This window comes from Tachysurus fulvidraco, chromosome 7 (assembly GCF_022655615.1).
Source record: "Tachysurus fulvidraco isolate hzauxx_2018 chromosome 7, HZAU_PFXX_2.0, whole genome shotgun sequence".
NCBI lineage: Eukaryota > Metazoa > Chordata > Actinopteri > Siluriformes > Bagridae > Tachysurus > Tachysurus fulvidraco.
This window is the reverse complement of record NC_062524.1, coordinates 8271758-8294055: the sequence shown is the minus strand read 5'-3', so window position 1 is coordinate 8294055 and position 22298 is coordinate 8271758. Positions and strand designations below refer to the sequence as shown.

Below are 22298 nucleotides of genomic sequence, written 5' to 3'. Positions count from 1 at the left end.
TGAGGTGACTGAGGTGACTGTGGTGAGGAAAAACTCCATTAGATGGAAGAGGAAGAAACCTTGAGAGGAACCAAAAGTGAACCTCATCCTCATGACACCGGCTGGTGTGATTATAAATATACTGTCGGACATGAGTGTATTGATGAGGAGGTTGTTGTACGAATACTTCATGAAGCAGAGTCCAACTGGAGCTGGTACATCTCTAGATGCCTCAGGATCCTCACATGAGCCTTACCTCAATGAAGAGGAAGTATATCAGATGATATGCTCTAAATCAGACCTTAAAAATGGAACATAATGCAATGGTATAATGTTGTCAGAATATTCCAGATTAAAGGGAAAAAATGAAAGCTAAATTCTAAAATTAAAGACATGAATATACTGTAATAGAACTTTAAATAGTTACACTCGAATGCCAGGATCTTCATTTAATCTCTCGGTTGATATCTCTATATAAAATATAGTCAAAATGACAACGTTCTATACGTCAGGTGTTCGAATCGAATAAAATAGCTTTCGTTCCTCATGGGTAATATACCCCACTGATCGTCGTCTTCAGAATTGTAAGAAATACTATTTCTTATAATTTAACTTCTGCTCTGCTGTGATTGATATGTTTTCTACAAAAAGTGTGCTTTCCCAAGATCATTTTCATGATGAGGAGACCCAGTATCTCTTTATAGCCTGTGTGAGTACATGTCTGTACCTCTCATTATGAAAAGCCTGCTCAGGTGCCAATCAGCACTGAAAACGATACTTAGAATTTCTTTTATTCAGAGTTAATGGAATTTCACTGAATAGGATCTCATATAGACATAATTATATCAGAGTTGAAGGAACGTTTTCAAGAGTAAAGACTACTAACCTTTTATAGCAGAGTATTTTTGCAGAGATAACATGGTGGTTATTTTTTAATAAGATATGGCCATTAATTAATATTTTACAGCCACTAGTTTACATTACATTTACAGCATTTAGCAGACACCCTTATTCAGAGCGACTTACATTATATCATTTTTATACAGCTGAGCAATTGAGGGTTAAGGGCCTTGTTCAGGGCCCAATAGTGGCAGCTTGGTGGACCTGGGATCAAACTCACAACCGTTTGATTGGTAGCCCAACACTTTAGCACTAGGCACTAAGCACTACGTCATGGCCAAGATTAGTAACTTGAAAACATGATTAAAAATGGGCTCGTTTGCTATTGTTCTGAGCTCTCTGTAAGCTTTCATTTATTTTTGGCTGTGTGCCTTTATTTTGGTTTTGATCCTGTCTCCACTCCTGTCCTCTTATTGGTTAATTACTCTATGGTGTTCACCTTTTAGTGATTAGTTTAGTTATTTATTCCCTGTAGTTATTTTTGTTTCTTTATTTTAATATGAGTTATCCTTCCTTGTTTCTGCCTACTTGTGTATTGACCCCTATATTAAAAATTTCACTGTGATTCTTGGAATGGCTACAATAAAGCCTACGCTGAATAGAAACACTTGAATCCTGCCTCTAACCAAATGTTACGTAAGTATTTTGTGGGCAAGAAGCAGATCTCTCAAGAAGCTTAATTCATGGCCATGAAAATAATAATAATAATAATAATAATAATAATAATAATAATAATAATAATGTTCCTTCTGCAGTTCCACACTGAACAGCTTGAATGTTGATAATTTTTTTTATATATATAATTGTATTTCAGACCACAACCACCAATAAGAGGTTTTTTTTTATTTATTTATTTATTTATTTATTTATTTATTTATTTATTTATTTATTTATTTATTTATTTAATTGTGTTTATTATTTAACTACTTTCATAAAGGAATACTGCTACTATTACTGACTGATACATATCAAGAAGCATTTTTTTTGTTTCTTTCAACATACCACAACCTGTGTATATTTAAGAGAATAATTGTTATCATATATGTAAGAAAAGCCTAAATAGCATGTCAAAAACATTTCACTGTCTTCAGCACAGATGCATGAATGCCTGCCTTCACTGATTTGACTTGGCAGTAGGACATTCACAATTATCACGTCATGCTTAGTAATTATCTAATCAGTCGTTTTCCACACTGCTTGCTGGTTGCGTGTTGTTGCTTATTTATTCTGATATATTTTTATTAAATTAGATTACCTCATGCCTCATCTTGACCTCTGATCCAAGTTTTCTCAGCCAAGTGTCTTTGCCAAGTGATTGCATAACACGGTCCAGTGTGTATCGAGGGTAAGCGGGGCAATAGTCACGTTAAACCAAAAGGTGGCGCTTTACTCCCTGTCAAAACCCTTTAGAGACGGAGCCCGTTTCTCCTTTTGGGCACCTTTGTTGCTATTCTTACTGCATTTAGGAATGTTTAAGAATGCTGGGTTTGCACTACACTGAAACTGGTCACAAATATAGAACTGAAGATCCGAGTTGAATTTGTTAGCTACAGTAACTGGCTGATTTGTTCTGCCTGGCTGATTGTTCTCTGACTGTGTGATTCTCTAAACGTTTCCGGTCTTTCACACAGTCTCTCCGTCTTCACTAAAAAAAATCCATACCTCCCGTAGACACTCTGGCATCCCAGACGATTATACCTTCTTTGGTTTAATAGATTTTTTAAGGCGGTTTTTACAGGTGCTGTAGGCAAGAATGACAAGAAGGACAAGAAGGGAAACATTTCACTGAAACCATTTCTCAGCATCTGTTGTCATCTGTTTTAAGTTTGACTTTTAGAAAAAGATGAGCTTGCATGTTAAGTTTCTACATCCAGAGTGAAAATCTGCGGGGTTGAATAAAATCATATGCTTAGCAGTGACCTTGGTGTGACCTGTTTCTGCAAAAGCAAAAGTTCTAGCCAGCTTGTTGCAACTTCTTGTAACTTGGTATTGTGAGTGATAAAATACATTGTGCTGAATAATAATAATAATAATAATAATAATAATAATAATAATAGAAGCATAATATTACTACTACTACTACTACTACTACTACTACTACTACTACTACTACTAATAATAATAATAATAATAATAATAATAATAATAATAATAATAATCACTTTATTCTCATTGAGTCTTTCATAAAATAGCGATCACATCCTAGTGTTAACTTTCTACAGGCCCACGTTTCCAAGACTGGACCATTTGCAGGTTCATCTAGATAAACTGAGAGAAATCGGAGGAGGTGTATGTGAAATTAATTGCTCCTGGAAGTGAATCATTTCTTATACACTGTGGCCTCTTCCATTGAAGTGAATGGGCTCTTCTTTTTTTTTTTGCCAGGTGGCTTTCATTTTACAGTACATCCAAAATGACTGCTACAAAAGGTGCTGTAGCTAAAATTATCTGGTAAATGCTGCGAATGTAAAAATAAAATAAAAATCCTGACATTATAAGATTAGAGATTCTTTTTCATTTTGTGGGAAGGCAATAAGTGCGAGATGATGCACAATACAATAATTTATGAATTACTGCAGAATTTCTACTTATGTCAAATTTAAGGCAGGTTTCTGTTAAACTCATTAAAATAGAAATCGCTTACGAATTGAATTTATTGTAGTAACATGGGTTAGTATGTAAGCTACGTGAAAATTCTGCCCCTCATTTAAACACACTGATCCTGTACACACAAAAACCTACTTATATGATGAACAGAAAATGTCTCCATCTGTCTGTATTATAGACGTGGGTGAAAGTGCTAAGTGTAGCATCATATGGAATTGGGACACAGAATGAGGATTCTTATGCAAAGAGGTTTTATTACAGAAAGTAGCAAATTTAGAAAAGGCACGATCAAAAATCAAGCAGAAGAATCCACCTGTATTAAATTTCTTTTCTTGGCATATCCTAGCTTGTTAGGAAGCTGGGGTCAAAGCACAGGGTCAGCTATGATATCAAACTCCTTTAGCAGAGAGGTTTAAAGGCCTTGTTCAAGGGCACAACACTGGCTCAAAGCCCAGACCTTCTGATCAGTAACACTGAGCCTTAACTTTTGGACCACTATTGCTTTCTATGCCAAGTTGCTGATTAAAAAAAAAAAAGAATAATTCAAATAAGAATTGCACAGCAAGGCTTTGATAAAAAAAACAAAAAACAAAAACAAAAACAAAAAAACATAATGGCATGAAATGATGGCTTAGAAATTACTATAATTGCTTAACCGGCAGCCAACTAGTATTCTGGTCATAGTGACCTCTTCTGGCAGGGAGATCTGTAAGAGTTCTCAAGGAAAACATTAGATTCAGGAAGAACATTGTGCTGCGTGATAATAGTGAAAGATTTTATTTATTTATTTTTTTTTACTTTTGGCCAAAGCCATCAACGTACTGCTTAGGTTTTACTTGGTGTTGTAGCAATTATCTATCTATCTATCTATCTATCTATCTATCTATCTATCTATCTATCTATCTATCTATCTATCTATCTATCTCTCTATCTCTCTCTCTATCTATCCATCTAACTGTCTGTCTGTCTGTCTGTCTGTCTGTCTGTCTGTCTGAAAACAAACAGCAAGATGTCATCAAAATTGCACCAGCCAAACAGTCAGAGTGATAGAGAGACTGAAACATACACTTACACCCCATATCCATCACCCGTACTACATCTTCACTTTATTCATATTTTATGCTAGGTAATCTCAAATCTGCCCATTTCCATGCAGATTAGCTCTTTCCTACATGCAGATTCCAAATCGTATTCTCCCATTCTCCCTCCTCTCCTTTCTCGGCCAGTGTGTGCGAGTTTTTTGGTGCTCAGTGCTCGACTTAAGCCATGCCTCTTTTAAGCTTTGCACTACAGAGCAAGATCAATTATTTATCGGCATACATAATTCATGCGACATCCCTGCTTGACACAGTGCGAGCCAGCTATCCCTCCCTCTCTTTCTCTTTCAAAACCCCTTCTCTCTTCCCTCAAAAATCCTTACTGCTCTCCCATGATCCCCGATCCCACTCTTAAATCTCATCCATCTCTCCTACGCCCCACTGCCTCTCATCAAATCTCAGTAACCCCTTCAAGATTCAGCTGCGTTTCTATTTTGGTGTCATTCTGTGCTTCCATGCTCTCTCTCTCTCTCTCTCTCTCTCTCTCTCTCTCTCTCTCTCTCTCTCTCTCTCTCTCGCTCGCTCTCTCTCTTGCATCTACTTCACTTTGCCCTTTTTTGTGTGTATCTGTGTGTGTGTGTTTTTTTTTATCTAGCCTCTATGCACCAGGTCTATTTCCCTTCATTGACAAGACAGTGCAGCAAAGCTAGTCTGAATTAGCATCGGGTTGCATTGCTAACGATGTAGCGATTGGCTTCTCTACTCTCACATTAAAGCCAATCACAGGTCTAAATGAGCAGGAGGGATGAACAGGCTGCTGTATGCCCGGTGGGCCATGTACTTCTCTTGCCTGGTTGGTTATCTGGCTGGCTTGGCTTTCGGTGTTGTTGCAATGCTGTGTTCTGGCAAGAAGCCTCCAATTTCTCCACCATTTCATTATTCACTCTCAGTCATTACTTTACACTTTACAGACATCTGGGTCTCGAGTATAGGACCAGGAAAAGCTATTCCTTCTACATCAGTCTGGTTTCCGAACATCTGACTGGAAAATCTGACTGGAATGTTATTTCAATATTGTGCTCAGCTGATTTATTATTATATAGATCTTATTAACCTAATAGTAAAATGTGAATAATAAGTAATTAACCAAAAAAAAAAAAATAATAAAAATAAATAATAATAATAATAATAAAAAAATAGACAAAGTATACCTGTGAATGAAATAAGTGAATTGTGTGAAATTAATTAGAAATAGATCTTTAAAAAAATACATAAATGTATGGAAATAAATGAATCAAGTGAAAAGTAAATAAACAAACAAACATATATGAAAAAATATAAGGAATAAATCTTGTGAGAAATCACATGTGAAAATAAATAACTCAAGTGATAATAAAAAAAAATAAGAGGGAAATCACTCGTGAAAATAAATGAATCATTTGAAGAAGAAAAAAAAGCAATCGAATGAAAATAAATGATTCATGGGTTAGTAAATAAATACATATGCCACTACATCTGAACAGTTTATTAATAATTTCACTTTTATTATTGATATGTGTGAAGCATGTGTAACTTTAATGTGGCATTTGTTTCGTTTCTATTTCTATGAAATGACACAAAAATGAAAATGAAAAAAAAAAGTAGATTGAATAACATACTTTGTACAAATAGCATTAAAAACAGTTGTACTGCAAGTACAGTATGCTTCCATCAGGACGCATTAATACATGAATGAATTAATACAATTTTGTAGACTTCCCATCCTCTCTACCTTGTTTCATATTTATTAGTCAATACTGATTTTTAGTGTGACTAATGATGTTTGTTAGAAGAAAAAAAGTGTTGTATGATAAATGGAATAAAGCGAGAATAAAGAATAAAGTCAGACTTTTGTACTCTACTGCATGATGCACCATTTAACATGGGTTCATGTAACGGGGGATGTGCATCAACAAAGATATGATGTAAAATAAAATCCATTTCATTTTATTATTTCTATGGAGAATCCCAAAACATTAAGAAGTGTCTCATCTTGGTTATACATACACATGCTCTACATCCTATTCTGTCCTTACAGTACATCTTACAACTTACATCAACCTCAGCATTCTTCAGTATTCCTCTAACTTTCTAAGAAAGGAGGTGGGACTGATGAAGAAGGCATGGTGGCCTTGTGGCATTATTCATCAGCAAGGACAGGGGTTCTCATCTTTTTTCAATTGCCCTGCACAAAGTGAATATTTCCTGCTATAGACCTGATCAGCTAAATATCAGGTATGTTGGAAAGATGGAAAAGCTGAGAATCCGTGCTGTAGCTTTTTCTGGGCTTCTGTTTAAGGTACTGACCCACATGAGGGTTTGTTTTTCCCCACCAACGTCTCCATTAACTGGAGAATAGAAATAAAGTGTTTTTGAAAATATTGGTGTTTGCAGTGCATAACCTGTGGGAGGAGTGGTCTGCATGGAGTCTGTGCTCGGCTTCGTGCGGCCGCGGCTCTCGAACTCGGAGCAGGAGCTGCGCTGGCCCTGAGAGCCGAGCCGAGGCCTGCCAAGGTCCTGATGTGCAGAACAAACTCTGCTATATAGCTGTGTGCCCTGGTTAGTATCATTATCCATTTCTCCCTCATGCTGTCTCTCACAGCGTCAAGGTTCTTCTTTTTTGCCACTCCATTGTTTAGTATTGTTGTTCTCTGTTTGTATGGTTTTGTGTTTTTTTTTCCTCAGAAAAGCCTGTACTTGTCTATTCACACTCTTCTGTATATAGTGCAAAAGTGTTACCAGTTATAATCTATCTCTGTGCTCGGTGCATGCCTATTAATTCATTTCTCTTGAGATTTCCATGACACTGATGATGAACATGATTTCTTCATGTTTTCAGTAGGCCTGCATGGTTAGCATTTTCCAGACAGAGTTCTGATTCAGATACTGAAATAAGTAATACTAATACTAATAAGTAATTACTAATAGGACCATTTTACTTAGCTCTGGTCATGTTGGTTGTTGTTATATATATATATATATATATATATATATATATATATATATATATATATATATATATATATATATATATATATATATATATCTGTGAAAGTGTATGTTAGAGAGACTGACCTGAGTAGCCATTAAAATTAAGCACTAGGTTACTCAGTGCTAGCAGAAATGAAGTGCTCACATGCTGTGCATACACCGCTCTCATGCTCTCTATTACAGACATTGTGGACATTTTGACATTATTGTACAGTAGGATGCTGTAGAACCTCATCCTGGTGATATTTTCACACAGCTTTGCTTTCATCATTAAAAACAATCATGAATGCTGTCTTTGTGTTTTCTGTTCAATACAGTAGCACAACAACAAAACCTAAGTTTACATGGTACCACGTACTCTACCTATTGATATGGCACTAAAACAGACTGTTACGATTGAGGACGTTCTCCTAGACCAGTGTATGAAAACACCAGATCTTATTCGCACAGTGTCAGTCTTCAGTGTTTCTGAACAAACAACTTTGAAAGAGGAATTGTTAAAAATGACACGGTGTATATTTCAACTCTGTTTGTCCTTTCTGTAAGACCTCATTTGAAACTGTCCATCCGTTTAACAACTAATCAAGCACTGGTGCAGAAAATTGGTAAATCATTTCAATAGGCTGTAAACATCCAAGCATGATCGTAAAAAAGGATGTATCTACTTTGAGGATAACAGTGGTGAATCAGGGCGAGGAAGTGGCACAAACTGGTACTGAGGTCATAGCTCATGTACTCATATACAGTGCAGAATGTCCAGAGAGAACAGTACATTGAGGTTAATACTGGCAAACCCCATTGATATGAAACTAACACTGAGCTATCATAAAGGAGGTTCCTGATGGCTTTGAAACTGTTTCTCAGAAGGCTTCATGATACAAAGATTAACCCCTAACCCCTCTTTTTGAAGACATAAAAAGGACTTTGGATGGGATTTTTGTTAAACAGTCCTTTAAATCAGTTCAGGAACGTGGAACTTGACTTATATAGTGAAAAAGAAGCAATTTCCTTTGAGGAAGCATATGAGAACAATAGTTTAAAAAAAAAAAATTATCCCGTTAAATATTCTTATTAAAAATTGCGTTCCTTTACGCTATACATGTTTCTAATTTCCAGCATATCCTCAGATTCTTTAGCAAAATGGATTATTACAAAAACTTGCTGAAATCGTGGGGTGACAGATAAGGAGGTGAACAGTACACTGCTAATTCAAGTGCAAGAACAAACAAACTATTCAAGTGAAATAAAAAAGGCAAACTAGATAGAATTTCATCTGATAGATAAATATGATTCTGCATTGTCAGGGACCTTGTAAAAGAACTGCTACTTGAATGAAATACACCTGTGATTCGTCTTTAGATCTTTTATAGACGTGGGATCCACAGCTGTTTTCTTTTTAAATCAAGAATGGTCCACAACATTAAACCGATGTCATGGCCCTGTCTCTGCCCTCCCAATGGGAGAGACAATAGAAGAAAGAAAGAAAATCACAGAAATACACAAGCATGCGGTAGATTTCTACTCTCCCATCTACACTGTGAAATGCTGGGATTCAGATTGCACCAAAATGCTTCTTTATAGACTTCCTCAGTTGGACCTGGATTCTAGAGCTTTGGAACAAAGATAAAATGTTGTCTCTTGTCCATTACAAGACCAGAACTGTGTGATTTTTTGAATCATTTGTTAAAAAAAAAAAAAAAAAAAAAAACCCTCTAGATGGTTTGTGTTCCATCAGCATGGTTTGGACTGCTGATAACCAGTGGTCTTGTCCTGAACTCAAGCTTCATATTTATGCATCATCTGAAGATTCTCTCATTTTCAGTGAAGGTTCTTATCATTTCAGGTATATATACTTTCATCCATGTTCCTTCCATTTATCCTGGAGGGGGTCACAGAAACAAAACTTATCAATGTCCATAAACAAATACTTCAGAAACTTCTCCTAGGGGATCATTAGATGTTCCCATGGCAACTTTGAGATCTCTTCACCTACCATGGGATCTCAATCCAGTGGGATATGGCTGATGCTTCTCTAAATAAGCCTTCCTGGCGCATCCTTGTAATGTACTGTACCTGAACCAACTCAACTGGCATGGAGTATAAATACAGCAAGCCCAGGATCTCTACACAGGAAGCTCATTTCTAATACCTGTATTTACAACCTAATTTGTTAGGTCACAAACAACAACTCATGTCCAGCAAAGAAAACATTTAGTCTTGATAAGCTTTCGGTATAGCAAATTGCAGCTATATGAAAAAAAAAGACAAGTCATAGTACAGGGGATATGGTAGCCATGGTTATGGGCTTACGGTAGGTTTGTGAAATCCTGACTATCACACCCATATACAGTTCTTTCTCAAACTGTTGCCACAAAGTTGGAAGCACACAACTGTATAGAATGTCTTTATGTGGAGTAATATTAGAATTTCACTTCAGCTCGCTTATTGATATTTGGTTTTTCATTTATAATTTTGGTTGTGAATTTTTTTTTCTATTGCTTCTCTTTCCCTCTCTGTCTTTTACACACACAAACACACACACATACCTTGTCACCTAACTCAATGCAATTTTATTGGCATGGGAACATTATGTTGTGGCAGTTAAATCCATCTTCATTATAAATTATTTACGCATTAATGACTGTTGTAATATGATTATTTAGTATAGCTTTCACATCGCATGTATAAATACAATATATATATATATATATATATATATATATATATATATATATATATATATATATATATATATAATAACACTAAAAGAATAACACTAAAAATTGACTAAAATTTATTCAGTGATTCATTCTTTCCACCATCTATCTATCTATCTATCTATCTATCTATCTATCTATCTATCTATCTATCTATCTATCTATCTATCTATCTATCTATCTATCTATCTATCTATCTAGTTTTACAGTCTGTCTGTATCTGTCTCACTCTCTCTCTTTGCATTTTGCATTAGCATTTCATTCTGCCAGTCACAGCTTTACCCCATTCAGCTTCCCCTCCGGCTCAGACGGACTGAAGTGGGCGACTCCAGCCTTATTTAAACACATCCACAGATGTGCGTGCACCTGTTTGTGTATGCTGACTCTCCTTTATGGCACTGCTGTCACCTTTCATGAGCGGGCTTTGTAGATCTCAGATTAGTTATTACCTCACAGCGATGAGCAATAAATCATTTGACTGTTACATTTTAATTTAGCTTCAGTTTGAACAGTCCTGAAAACCCCCATTAGGCTGCCAGGAGAAGGTGTAAGGGTGATGTCCAATCACTGTGATTGTCTTTGATTCAAAGTGACGTGAGCAAGCAGGGCCAGCCAATCAGCTCAAGCGTCCTTTTGACTGACGATGATTACGGCCTGTCTGCAAGCAAATCTTTTGCATCCGTCCCCCAGAGTATTTTCGCTCCAGACCATCTCACCTTACTCATATTCAAATGTCAGGCTGCGAGACCATCGGTGACATGCAATTCACTCGCAGCAATTAACGCCAGGCAGGGTCAGGTCATGTCAGCAGACACTTCAGCTACTTGCTGAAGCATGGTGGGCCATGAGAATCACTTTAGACATGGCAAATTATGCTGGTAACATGGTTATTTCAGCCTTCCAGTGCCATGCTTCCCAGTATTTTACTACAATTCTTTTCTAGTGCTAGGCTTTCTAATTTGGTCCTATTCAAACACCTGATAATAGATTTAACTAGCATTCATATATCATTGCTTGTATTACAATGGAAAAATTATAGTGGCTAAAATGTACTGATTTTGTAGCGTTTGCTGAAGCTATTTGTTATATCACTCAAAAAAGTTAAACAGAACAAAACTGACTGCTAGTGTCTGAGGGGGTCAACATGAGTGACGTAATTGACAGGAAAGTAGAGATGGATTAGAGATGTACTGTAGCAATGTCACGTTTAAATGTCTACATTCCCACAGTAGAGTCCCAAATGTGTCCCTTAACCCTCACTATCTTACTGGTAGCTTTGCTTGCTAACCCTTTCACTTATAAGTCTGTTGAATAAACATACATTTAACTAAATTACAACAAATTGACAAAACGTCATTAACAATCAGAAAATCCTTGAAAGCTTGCCCCTGACATCGATATTGGCGTTTTCTTTTAGTACCTGTTCCTTTGTACTTGTTATAGACGCCACTATGCTAGTACAAGTAGACTAGAAGTAATGGGAAAATGAATCAGTTTAGTCATTGCGTGCTAATCTTGTTTTCATCCTATTAAATGCCCTCCAGAACATATGTCCCATATGGGTCTTGCTTTGCAGTAGCAGATTGTTAGCAGCAAACATGTTGGTATGTATTTGGTTTCGCAACTTTGGTTTTGTGCACACTGTTTCCTTTTCTAAACATCATTTGCTGGGTAATAAATGTCTGGTGTTTATTTAAAAGTGTGTTTTTTAAAGCACTCGGAGGAGTGTTTTATCAAATTTGGGCTTTTCAATGCTAAAGATGTCAGGATCTTGCTCAGACCACAGACTGATTGAGAACATGATTCTAGCTTTATACACTGGGCATTTTCCTTAGAGCGAGTAAGTAATATTTTCTCATGTAGAATAATATTTTAAATTTATAATAAGATAAGAAGTTGCATATAATCAGCCATCCCACTTTCTTACCAACAAAATATCAACTTGTATACCACTTGCTCTTGTTTCATTAATTCATTGTCACACAATACAGCTACTTCAACTTGCTACACTAATAGATCTACACAGATGTCAGTTGGTTTCGGATGTATTTAGAGAAAGAAAAGTTATATTCTGTCACGAACCGAAGCAAACCCCATCTGTGGCATTCCTCATGGCTTGATCATTGACCTGCACCATTGACCTGTACATGTTCCCAATGGACTGAACAGAATTTCTCATAATAGCAATGCAGATGGCACTCAAACCTACAGTATATGGACGTTTCAACCAATGACTACAGCCCTACTGATGCTCTCTGTAAATGTTTTTTCATGTCACGATTGGCAATTGTACACAACAAGCAAAAACCAGATGTGATAATATTCAGCTGGAAAGATGAACAAGTTAGGTTAACATTGATATCAAATCTACATGAAATGTGTTCGATTCAGCACCTACTGCTTGGCCGTTGATACGGTACTGTACATACTGTACTGATACAAACTAGATCCACCATGTTGCCATAACCATGTGTCCTACAACATCATAGTAGCCACAAAAAATGTTTATTTTCCAAAACCTGTTTTTTTTTTTCTTGTATAGTATAATTCTTCAGCAAGCTCACAATTTATTAAGGTGTTGTTACACAAGTGGAGTGGAGTAGAGTTTAACCACAGTTTAACAACATGTATTACCTATAGTATATGAACTTAAATAGACCTGACATGCTGCCTTCTGCAGTTTTTGATTCTGACAGCTCTTCTGCGCAGGTATTGTTGCCTTATGGGATAGCGCAGTGTGCATTATCTCCATACTGCAGAAAGTCATCCGGGTATTTCTCACCTACTGTTTTATGGGCACAGAGAATTCTGACATGCTTCTCCTTTGGTGTACTTCATTTCACATACTCTATAGTAGAGCAGAAGGGATACTCGGATGTAAACTTTCAATGCCACAAAACACAAAGAATCCTTGTGTTTTAGCTGATGCAAAGTTTGAGACTTCTACAAATTGAGTCTTCCACAATCAGATGGTTAACGCACAAGAATCTGAATAAAACTTCATTCATGCATTGATTTCTGTAATGGCATCTTTACTGGTCTTTCTAGAAACTCCATTAGACATCAGACAGCTGCACTTCATTCAGAAAACTACTGCAAATCCTCACACTAGCTCCCATTCAGCTACAGTGTACGTCTGGTGTATAAATCATTATTCTAAGCACAGTCTAAGCGGAGAGACCAGGAGCGGAGACACCATCTGAGCACGGCGCCATCTTGGCCGTCTCAGACAGAAATCTCAGATTTGTTAGAGATATGCAATTCTAGAAAATATTTATCTCAGATCAGTAGAGTGTGGTTATATAACAGTGCCCAGAATTAGGACCAAACATGGTGAAGCAGCTTGTAGCTACTCTGTTGTACTTAGCTTGAACAAAGACACTAGAATCTGTCACAGACTTTGTCCAAATACAAACATGCTAACATGTCTAGTCTGCTGTGCCGTTCCAAATCACTGAGCAACTTTCGCACTTGAGTGTTGAGTATCAATTTTGTACTTGTTGTTGAGTATCTTACTTTATTTATAGAATAAAACAGGATGTTGATTAGAAATATAATCAGTAATGAGGTGGTGTAATGTGGATGTGGAACAAAAAGAAGTTGACTAATTTTCAATAAGAGAACATCCCGATAATGTTTATTTCTCTTATATCACAGCAACTTAATATAATTTTCTTTATTTATTACAAACATATAAGCAATGAGATGCAGTGAAATGCTTTTATAATGACCTTGTCCATTTTTTTTTATTTTAGATATTATTAATATATACATATTTTCATTTTTAAATTATTTTTTATTTTTAAACTTTTAATGTATTATTTATTTATTTATTTATTTATTTATTTATTTTATGCTATATTTAAGGAAAATTTTAAAATACCTTGATTAATTGATGCTGGCAAGTTTTAAGGTGCATTTTTACACTTCAGAGAGTAACCTTCTTAGATTGTAGCTTGTCACAGGATAAGCAGATGTTTCATATATTCTATAACAGATAGGTTTTTATAGGAAAGACAGGGATGAATTTAATCCAGGGGAAATGAGAGAATGCATTAAACCGAGAAAATGCAAGTTAACAGACCTGATTTACTGTTGATAAGGACAAAAAGATGAATTGATCATCCATTCAGCTTTAAATCGATAGCAAAAGCATGTCCTCCGTTCAGCTGATGAGTGGAACGATCGAGTGAGAAAGTTTGACTCTGAGAAACAGGAAAGGAAACAACACAAAGTTTTCCTACTCATTGCTGTACACAGGATGTCAATAGATATTGAGGTTCAAAGGCCAGGTGCCTTTGAGATGATAAATACCCATACAGCCTTGTGGGGAATGGAGAAGTGTAGTAGGCATCAATAACTTGATGCATTCTCTCTCATCTCTTCCTCTCTCTCTCTCGCTTTCTCTCTCCCTCTCGCTCTCTATTTCCATGTTCAAGTCTGTCAGTAGTTTACGGCAACCGATTTTTTTGCCAAAACAAATATAACATAACAACGAAAGGTTAATTACAGGTTAAATTAATCAAGGTAAATAAAATAGTTATTGATCATAAACAGCAAGTAGCCAGTAACCTGAATATTTGGCCAGCCTATATGAATATTTGTAAAACTTCACTGCTTGTCCCAAAGGCAGGTTGCAGCAGATTTTTGTGCTGGTACAGTAATTTTATGTTTCTCTTGTGGTAAATATAATGAAGTATCACTGTCAATTTGCTCCTCAAGGTCAGGCAGTATACTATTTATTTATATTTCTGCAGTAGAATGGCTGTAGATGACCTTGAAAGAAAGAAAATGTAAGAGAGAGAGAGAGAGAGAGAGAGAGAGAGAGAGAGAGAGAGAGAGAGAGAGAGAGAGAAATGGAAATAAGGGACCTTTGTTCTTTCCATTTTACAGAATAGTAACTGAACAGTCAAACATAAGTTGAAGCACTTAAGCTCTAGTTGCAGTCTTTTATAGTTAAATCCTATCAAACTAGGTGGACATATGTTACGGGAATTGCTCTATATGACTGTTCTATATTTAATTATATACGTAAAATGAACTTGTATTCTCTCTCTCTCTCTCTCTCTCTCTCTCTCTCTCTCTCTCTCTCTCTCTCTCTCTCTCGCTCTCTCTATCTCTCATTCCATTCTGTCGGCCTACATATTTCAGCAAACTGTTTCTTTTTGTGAAGAACGTCCCTGATTCTATTATTGCCAAAGTAAATAACATGAAGGGAAGAACAAAGTTAGTAACAAAGGTATTAATCATAAACAAAGAGCAAGAGAAGACAAAAAGGAACAATTATTTTAAAAGCGTAGCTGCCTTACTGTGACAGCAAGCCACAAATCTGACTGCTGGATGCTTCCCAAAATGGATGGCAGTCTATTGCTGTCACTCCTCTCTGCCTGTTTTTCTAGCTTTTTTGGTATGACCTGCACAGATACAACATTTCACAGTCAGAACAATGTTGTTAATTAAATATAATAGTAATGATAATGATGATATGATGTTTATTTTGTGGCAATCAGAGAACCAAAATGTTCATAGAATATTGAATATTTATTAATGGATATTCATGGACTTCTTCTTCTTCTTCTTCTTCTTCTTCTTCTTCTTCTTCTTCTTCTTCTTCTTCTATAATCACACCCTCCAGTGGTACCTAAATGAGGATAGGTTCCCTATTGAGTCTGGTTCCTCTGGTTCCTCTTCCACCTAAGGGAATTAGCAGCACTACACAAATAAAATTAAATTGAATATCTTATCTTTTTTTGTTACTTCCTCCCTTGCTTTTCCCTTCATTTCTTTCTTTTTCCCTTCCTTCGTTCCTTCGTTCCTTCCTTTAATGAATGAATTTTTTGTGCTTCCTATACTGTTTATAAGGCATTCTGTATATTGCAGCTAATTTATATCCATGGTTAATACTATAAGAACAACTAAATTATCTAAAACTCTCCCTCACACACTCATGTCTCCCATTTAATTTGCCATCTTTCCTGGCAATTGAATTGTCTTATCTCCTTTTTTTAATCTCTTTATTTCTTTGAGCGATGACTTTACCATTTTGAGCAGCAACAACTACCCCCACCCCCACCCCCATGCATTTTACACACACACACACACACACACACACACACACACACACACACACACACACACACACACACACCACCAATCAGGTTCATGAGCATCAGATGATTAGTGTTATTCATCATACTTTTCAGCTGCTACATATGCAATAATCTCAAGCTGCGTGTTTCCTCCTTGTGTAGGTCAACCTGTCATAACTCGCATGACCGGTCTTAGCCTGATTAATCAAGAGAACAGCATTAGGCCTCAAATGTTGCAGGTGTACTGAATAAGCCTTAATAGCACTTTAAACATGAAGAAGAAAAAAGCTTGCATATTAGCTGAGTTGCTTTGAGTAGAGATGGCAAGACCATTATTTTCCATCTTGCGCTTCATCTTCCATGAGCCTTCAATTGGAAAAGCAAATATGTTTTTAACATACACCATTAATCATACTGAAATCGGCTTAAACACATATTTCTCCACATTTCCCCAGTCAGCTCATGCATCATATGGAGATGGAGACAACAGAAGATATTCATTTGCAGGAGGTAGGAATAGTGTCAGGTTTGAGTCAGAGGGCTTCTCTGCTGGGAAACAGGTCATATAAACATCATTACACAGGTATGGGCTGTCAATTTAATCTTTAAGCTCAAGGGTTTAACATGATACAAAATGTCTTAAAGTTGTCACAGTAATCTACTCAGAAATAGGTCCACTACTGCGGTGGTGTTTTTTTTTTTTACAAAATCTTCATAACTGGGGTTAAAAAAAAAATGTAATGATGCATAACTACATCACTGTGAGTTATGTTGGTTTGTAACACAGCTTTGTTGAATTATTAAATCCGACTGGTCAGGTGTTGTTGAACGTTCTGATTACTTGTTTGTTATAAAATCACAGATATATTAACAGAAACATTCACAGGGCCCAATAATAAACATAATTAAAAACAAAAAAAACATGTTGAAAGTGTGGATATGGTGAAGATTTCTGTTAGGAGATTATTATGTAAGTATCAGCAGTCACTATTTGCTGCCTTGGGAAACTCTGTGTAGTGTGAAGTTAGTTTATTTATTTATTTATTTATTTATTTATTTATTTATTAGTAACATGACAAGCTGCTGAGGGAACAATTGATTATAGCTGCTATAATAAAAGTCCTAAGTGGAGCAAGCTTGTCTCGTGGATGTTCTAGAATATTACAAATAACTCTAAATGTTCACAAAACATGACATTTATTATTAACTTATATATATGTGGGAAATTGCTTTTGTGTGTCAGAAGATTTAGATTAAGTCTAGATTTCTGATTTCAAAACAAAACACATAATTATCCAGAAAGTGAAGAAGTTTTCAATTTTCTTCTTTTTAAAAGAATAAAAAAGTGAGTTTGTTTAAAATAGATATAGAAATAAAGTGCAGCTTAAGCATTTGAACAAACCTCCTGTATTTTTTAAGTTGTGTGTTTTCTATTGCATCATGCTAGTTTGTTGTTTATTCCACAAGATAATTGGTGTGAAGTGATAATATAAGTCTTGTTATACACGTAACTCTGGATTCGGAAGAAAAAAAACAAAAAAAAAACTCTAATGTTTTTTTTTTTTCTCAAACAAATTGCACTTTTCTCCTTCATTCTCACCAAGAACGAGGAATAGTGAGTGCTTCTAGTATCAAAGTGAAACGATGACTCTCATTAATTCCTGTATTAATGTTATCCCAAATCTCTTTTCAGCGTAATTGCCTGCAGATATTAATCTGCTTTACCATTTTATTTTTTTTTTCTCTTAGTACTTTACTGATGGCAAATGTATTCTTATCTCACATTTGTCTTTAGATAAGAGCCACCAGACAGCCTGGGTATAAAGAGAAAAACAGTTATGTGGTTATTACTATATACTTTTTCTTTACATTTATGTATCTCAAACACTATATACCTGCGTTTAAAGGTAACAGTGCATGTGTGAATATCTGTATATAAACCTGAGAACTATCAGAGTTTTGATATATCAGAGTTTAACCTATGAATTTGAAATTTTACGATGGATGATAGCCACACAACAAAATATTTTATCACTAGCGAACGACAGTTTTGTTTTAGTGTTAGAGCGCACTTTGTTTTTGTGATCATCACCATCCTTATCAACTAAGTTAATGTAGCTATCAACAACCTAACGTTGTTGGTATGCAGACATCAGACAGAATCATGATGAGTACAAATACGATACAATACTTCGATGCATGTATGATACGTAGTTTTAGTGATTTCATTTTAGGGTTACCGCCATTAAAGTTTTTTAAAGCAGATAACTTTATTTAGTGAAGAAACTTTCTATCGGATTGCATTCGCCAAATGTACTGTAATTTGTTAAATTATTGAAAATAAATTAAAGTATACTACCTATACTAATCACCATTCTTTAAGACTCCTGGGTAGGCTAGGTCATGGTTATTATACATGTGATATTCTCTAGCTATGACGGGGTCAACGATACACATCGGAACTTGGGGATTGGTTAGGGGCATCGCTAAGGTTTGAAGGGATGAGGAGCTTAGCCTCCTGAGACTATGACTCATCAAAAGTTGCATTATTATTACCTCACCAACCCTTGATGAATGAATGAATGAATGAATGAATGAATGAATGAATGAATGAATGAATGAATGACAACTGTCCGTTGGCCATATACTAACAACAGTGCCATCTGCTGAACAGAATAGGTACTGTTTTGTTCTGTTTAACAGATTGACACATAAGTTTTAAAACCTTGTATAGCGATATGAACATGTAAAATAAGCGCTGATAAACAGACAGGCTTCATGTACTTTTAAGTATTGTACTTTATTTGTGGTATAAATGTTTCTCAGTCTTCAAAAGACAGAGGGCTTTTGAAGTACATTAGGGCATAAGTCCCAAAAGCCACACTCTCGAAAACCTCACTGGGACTAGCTGACAGTCCAAAATATTCAAAAGATAAAATTATATAACAAAATAGGCAGAGGTCATACAGGCTCTACAAGACAATGGCTAATATGCAGGAAATTAAGTAGCGGGAACAATGGGTAGTGAGGCAATGACAAAAACTCTTTTTGTATTCAACAGATATGTGTGTAAACTGAACTAATACTTTTTGAAGATTACAAGACACACAAAGGTTTAAACAGAGAAAGAAATCAGAGTGAAAACTTTGATTTGAAAACAAAGCGCAACAATAGCATAGCGCTGTGGACTGCTACACACGCTGCGTGGATCGGCTTGCAGCGCTCACTGTATATAGCACATACTGTATTCAAGCATTGTATAAAACAAATTGTAGTTTGGGGTTTATGGTGACTTAAAACAATGGAGCAGGACATAGTCAGAAGTGGGTTCACACAGTATATGACAGTGAATCATTACAGCACTGTCCAATCTCTAGGATTACAGACACATCCAGCTTCTCTGCTTGTGTCTGCATCGGTGTCTGCTTGTTTGTTGTTCTGTCATTCTGTCTTATTAACTAGAGCTTGTCATGTTTCTTTCTGCTCTTCTCTTCCTTTTTCCTGCGGCATACCGGGTCTCGATGTCTAAGCTTTACTTTATCCGGTTTTGGTAATAAGCTGATGTTGTTTTGACAAATTCGATCAAATTATGTTTAGCAACATTTATAATAGAGTTTCTGAAAATATAAATAAGCTCGGCAGAAAGAAATCTCGGCTAAAGAAAAGAAATACAACTGTGTGTTAGAAACAGACGTGTGTTATGAAATGTGTATAAGTAATAAATTCTTGAGTGATAGGATTGAGAACCAAGTTAAGGGAATATTGAATGAACCAAGACAAGGTGTAATCTTTTAGGAAAATAATAATTGGATTGTATGATGGTCACCGTGAAGCAGAGTTGATGTACAGTGTATTGAAAACTCAACATGTCAGTTCCTTAGTTCTGTAGTACAGGGCACTGATCAGGAAGTCGGCCATTTTAAGGACTGACTGTGTCCACTGAAAAATCCTTTCATTGTACTGAAATATTCACTAACTACAAAAAGTCCCACAAGGAATAACACCACAGAAACCGTTGATCGTCAATGCTTGCTACGTTCCCTTAACGGCAGTGAGGTCATATTTACTAAAGCCTCTCGGCTGGAAAAAATGGTGGATTTTCAAGCCAACTTTGTCTCCAACTGCAAGTAGCTTGTTATCGTTGCTGTAGATCTCAAAAGATTACTTACATTAGTGACTTTCAACTTTATTTGACGTTCTACATACGGTTCGCTTGAGTGTTTAACGATTTCTTAACAAATCTTCTATCTAGTCTGCAATCCAGCCAGAACACAATGTATATTTCATCTTATACATCCAACAACATAAAAATTAATATCAAATATATTGGTCCTACTGCGACTAGACTATGTGGTCATGTCTTTGAAAATGGAGTCACCGGAGTGCCGATGTGTGCTGAGACAGGGACCGTATCAGTATCGAATCTTGTGTGATACGATTCACTAGCTAGGGAGCTAGAGAGCTGATTGAGAATGAATGTAAATACAAAATAAGACTTAAATGTTAAATAAGAGACAAACCTACAGGAGGGTATAAATAACCACACTAACCAAACTCTAAGACAAACACAATCAGGAAATTAACCAATCACTAATCTGAGATGAAACAGGACCAGGAAGCAAACTCAAAACATGTCATAATAAAAGCGTGAGTAGAGAAACACACCCAGAATCAAAGGAAAGGTGTAGAAGAGAGTAGTGAGAGCAGCTCTGCTGTATGGGATAGAGACTGTAGCAGTGAGGGAAAGACATGAGGCAGAGATGGAGGTAGCAGAGATGAGGATGTTGAGGTTCTCTTTAGGAGTGACGAGGATGGACAGGATTGGGAACAAGCACATCAGAGGTACAGCTCAGGTTGGCTGTTTTGGGGACAAGGACAGAGAGGCTAGATTGAGATGGTTTGGACATGTACAGAGGAGGGAGATGGTTATATTGGTAGAAGGATGTTGGAGATGGAGCTGCCAGGTAAGATGTCAAGAGGAAGGACAAAGATCAGATATGTGGATGAGTGTTAAATGAGGACGAAGGTAATTGGTGTGGGAGTAGAGGATGCCGAGAAGTTAGGTGGGAAATCATGATCATGTGGGAATCAGAAAAGCCGAAAGTGGAAGAAGAGGATTGCAGAATCTAACAATTGTGAAAATCTCTGTACAGTTCTTCTTCTTTTGATTGCTAAGAATATTCTCAGTGCAAATTTTTAGTCTTGCTCGAAACCTTTTTAGCTAAGTGATTTCTTCACTCGTTTTTAGATAGAAACCATAAAAGGAAAGAGGTAGGTGGAAACAGATGAGTTCCTAAGGGGAAAAGAAAAAAAAAGAAGTAGTTGAGAAACACTCCTGGTAGTTAGAAGAATTAATAAAAGTTACTGTTACCACCCCATCGTTGATTATTTTTTCCTAAAATGTTTTATTTCTTTTGCCTCACATCTTTTTTGTGAATCTCAAATGTTTTATGAAAGTGTGACCCATCATACATTTCATCCATTTATTTTTACATATAATGTTAGTTCCTGTTATCCTTTTCATTCTAGCAGCTATTCAGCCAGCCTTTCTCTCTTCCTTTTTCCTCTCACAAACTTAGTGTGACACTGGAGATTGCTTCCAAAACATAATTCAATAAGCATCTCACAGAAAATGTTTGTCAGTGCTTATCCATTTTAAATCTGTTTATGTGGAGCCTCCGACTTACAAGTCCCTGTGAAAGATGTTATCACAGAACACATTAAAAAATTAACACATTAACATTAATATAACCCTTGCAGCTGGAACTATTGTCAGAGCTGCTGTTAACCAACAATTATTTTCTTTAAACTTCTGATCTGTGTCAAACAATGGGGTACATAATAGTGTTTAATAGCTGACTGGATAGAATCAGTTCCATATAGAAGACTATTTGACTTTTTTTGTATTTGTGCCATTTTCCTACTTCTGACAATTTTCT

At 36.1% G+C, this 22298-nt stretch overlaps 1 protein-coding gene across 8 annotated transcripts in view; it reads left to right on the top strand.

Annotated features, from left to right (window-relative positions):
- The window catches only part of adgrb2 (adhesion G protein-coupled receptor B2), a 371126-nt gene that overhangs the window by 186949 nt on the left and 161879 nt on the right, over positions 1–22298 (top strand). The gene's annotated exons all lie outside the window — the stretch shown is intronic.